Consider the following 4,167-nt stretch of genomic DNA (forward strand, 5'->3'; position numbering starts at 1 on the left):
CCTTGGCTCTATACGAGCCCTCTTCCTCCTGTCCTCTTGGACTTACCGGTAATCATCCTCGAAAGTGATTGCCGAGTCAATCAGTTCCTGGAATTCGGCAGTCCGTGCCAACCTCAGTTGCATCTTCAAGTATGGATTCATGCCTTTCATGAACCGCTTCTTCCTCTTCTCCTCAGGTGCATACCTGGATAGCCTGTTGAAATCCCGAACATATTGCATGATGGGTGCAGTATTCTGTCGTAGTTCGTCAAACTCCCTCTTCTTCAGCTCCACCACGCTGTCCGGCACATGGGCATCCCGGAACTTCTTCTTGAACTCCTCCCAGGTAAACACCTTATCTGGAGGGTGTACTGCTACAAGGTTCTCCCACCATGACGCTGCTGGTCCTGACAACAGATAAGTAGTATATCTAATCTTCTCCTCATCGTTGCAACCAACGGTCTTCAGCTTACGTTCCGTATCCATAAGCCAATCTTCAGCGTCCATTGGTTCTGGAGCTGATGTAAAAGGTAGTGGTCTTGCATTTTGGAAGTCTGATAAGGTTACTCCCTTGCCTTCATTACCCCTATCATTGATGACGTGGGTAAAGAAGTCTTGCATGTTCTTGCTTTGACTTTCCTGATAACGCCTCCTATCTTCCTCCATTGCCCTCATATACTGTTGGAAGTCTGGGTGCATCATTGGGTGTGGTGGTGGTGGTGCATTCTCTGCTCTAGCTGCTGCATCTGCCTCCTCTTTTTCTCTTGCCTCCCGCTCTCTGCAAGCCTCCTCGGTTTCTACTAACGCCATTTCCCCCTAGTCCTTTAACAAAGAGCGATTACTCATAATTACACCATGCAAATGCTTTCTGAGCTCAACTCAATGCCCAGAACTAGTCACACAATGAAATCAAGAAGCAATTCCAAAACAAACATTTATTATGCATATACTTTGTATAATACATAACACACACACAAACTTATATTACATGTGGTGTATATAAACCACTTATTTGGCTCAAAGCCCAAGCCAACGGGAATTTAAAATACGTTCTATTACAATACCACCTAGATTACTTTATTCTTCCTTGGAGCTCTACTCCTCGTCATCATAACTCGCCTCCGCGTACATCCCTGGGGTCCATCCGGTACAGCGGTTTGTCTTCCGAACCCCGTCCGGAATGAAGGTCCTTCCAGTAGGTATGTAGTCTGAATCGGACGAAGTGCCGAGCCAGAGATCTGTCATGCCAAAGTAGCTGGATAAAGACTCATATGTATCCCCAGTGGGATACAGCTCACCTTCTTCTGCCATCCATGGAGGATTCCTACTCACTTGACCTCTCATCTTCTTCTTCTTCTTTTTCTTGGTTCCCGAACTCTCACCTACGACGTACTGGGATGTTTTGGGTAATCCCATCTCCAAATCTAAAGAAATGGAGTTGGTGTCTTTCTCTTCCTGCCCAAAGCTTTGGTTAACGTTCTGGTTAACCGCGCCTCCTTCATCCTCTGAATCACACGTGATGGGTTCTCCTTCATCTCCAAATGGTTCCCCGAAGCGCCAACCAGTCGAATTCTCGATTGGTGTCGGGGGGAAGACCCCGGATAGGGCAATGGACGCGGAGCAGCCGGCTGGCCACTGGCCGGCTCGCGGCAAAGGCCGGCTGAGGAGCAGCCGGCTGGCGCCGTGGCCGGCTGGTCTGGAAGCCGGCTGGCTCTAGGTCCTAGTCGGCCTGGCTACGGCCACCAATGTTGTAGTTGGGCCGGCTTCTACAAGCCATATCCGACTGGGGTTTGTACCTCAGACCGACTCGAGGCTGGCGAGTCTTGCACGGGAAGGAACCGGGTAGGTGATCCGGGTTCCCAAAGTCCACGCTGACTCCATCTTCCGTGAAACGCGGGGCACTGTGGAGCAATAGTGCCTCGCGCCGGACAGGCCGTCAGGGCTTACGACGATCCGTACAGGCTACAGTGGCTGACGGCGACAGGGACACCTCCTCCATACCGCTGACCGTGGCAGCCGGATGGGACAGGCCACGATGCCTCAACCACTCCTGACGTCACCGCCTCGGGAAGGAGCGGAAGCCGGAGCCGGCCCAGCCGGCCCGTAAAACTATAGGGTCTTATATGTAAAGTGCCGGTGCCTATATAAACCGCACTGCCCCCTCTCGTGCAGGGGATCGATCATTTTATTGCTTTGACCTACCTACAGAGCTGCCCTGTGAGAGAGACCATAGTCTTCCTTAGCCTCTCAAGAGCAGCCGGACACAGCTCTAGGAGCACCATTGTACTGTGTGATCATCATATACACTCATAGCAGGAGTAGAGGTTTTACCTCCATCGGAGGGCCTCGAACCTGGGTACGTCGCCGTGTCGCTCGTGCCCATACCCGCATCCGGATACCGCCGTGAGATCTCTCAGGAACCACTTCGATTAGCCACCCTATGGCATATGCCGTGACGATACCACGACATTTGGCGCCCACCGTGGGGCCTTCAGCATCCTCGGCCGGTGTTTTCATCCGGACGGGCCTCACCATCACCACCGGCGAGCGAGTCGCTTCAGGCTTGATCTGGAGATTCGGCTCCCTCGACTGCGTCAGCGACAACGCTGGCTGCTTCGCTGACCGGCCCTTCCCAGCCGGCGGCAGCGTCATCTCCTTCGGCGGCTTCGACGTCTACGTCGCCACCGTCGCACCGCCGCGCTACCCGCGGCAGGTGTTGCGCTGCGCTAGCCCTCCTCCGCGATCCGGCAGCAGCGCTCCCACCAGCCCCGCCGTCGTACAAGTCATGATGGCCGGCGACGAGCTCCCCACCAAGAACCCGCGCATGCGCGGCCCCGACCTGGAGCGCAACATCGACCCCAACGCCTCCGGCTCGGGCCCAAAAGCGCCACCACCGCCGTCCCGGCTGGATGCAGTCCGGGCAAAGCTGAGCACCCCGCTCACGCCTGGCGGAGACCCCACCGCCGTTGAGGCGGACTTGGAGGCGCACCGTCAGCTCCTCCTCAAGCAAACCGAAGAACTGGCTGCTGCTAAGCGCCAGATGGAGATCACACAGCGCGAGTACAACCGCGCCCATGGCCTCACTCCAGGCGGCGACGAGCCAAGCCGAGCCGGCCACATCCGCCGCAGGGGCCGCGACCTCGGCGCTGAGATCGCCCGCGACGGCGCTCCTTCGCCGGCTCCGTCCGCGGAGCTCCCCGTCTACAACACCCCCGACAAGAACATGCGTGCGGCAGAAGCCGCCGCAGAAGAGCTGAACCGCCTTCAGGGCGAAGAGTTACGCCGCCAGACCAGGCGGGTGACTGAGCTGCTCAACGCAGCCAACAGGCAGATCGCCGACCCCAGGTATGTCGATGCCCCCAGGGCCTCTCACGCTCGTGGAGCTGCAGGCAACGATAGGGAAGGCGCCAGGGACACGGCCGAGTCCTCCTCCCCAGCACCAAGCCGGCGCCATGATTCCCGGGCCACGCACAGCTCGGGCCGGCCAAGCCACCAGCCGAGCGGCGGTAGCCGCAGCCGGCCCCCTCCGAGCCGGAACCAGGAGCAAGACTCCGGGCCCCGCCGTCATCACCGGCCGGCTCCAGAAGCAAGCGACGCGCGCCAGCCGGCACACTCCCGGCTGGGCCCGCGCATCGAGCCCGCTGACGCCCGAGACCGCCTCGACCGGCTGGTTCAATCCCGCATCGCGGAGGAAGAGGGGCCAGCCGGCCCAAAGTGCTTCGGGCCGCGGATCCTCAACGAGCCCATGGTCGAGGGTTTCCAGCTCCCGCGCGACACCCCCAAGTACGACGGCACCACCAAGCCGGAGGACTGGCTGCTGGACTACTCCACGGCAGTCGGCATCGCCAAGGGCAACAAGCGCTGGGCCGTGCGCTACTCCCCCCTCATGCTACTCGGCTCCGCCCGCACGTGGCTCAACAACCTGCCAGCCGGCAGCATAAACGGCTGGCTGGACTTCGAAGCCGCCTTCATCAGCAACTTCACCGGCACTTATCGCCGGCCGGGTCGCCCTCAACAGCTTGAGATGTGCAAGCAGGGCCCGGACGAGACGGATCGCGCGTACCTGACGCGCTGGTGCGAGATGCGCAACTCTTGCGAGGGCGTGCACGAGATGCAAGCCATCAGCTTCTTCATGGGAGGCTGCCGACCCAACACCATGCTGTGGCACAAGCTACGCCGCAGCGAGCC

This window comes from Lolium perenne, chromosome 7 (genome assembly GCF_019359855.2).
Source record: "Lolium perenne isolate Kyuss_39 chromosome 7, Kyuss_2.0, whole genome shotgun sequence".
NCBI lineage: Eukaryota > Viridiplantae > Streptophyta > Magnoliopsida > Poales > Poaceae > Lolium > Lolium perenne.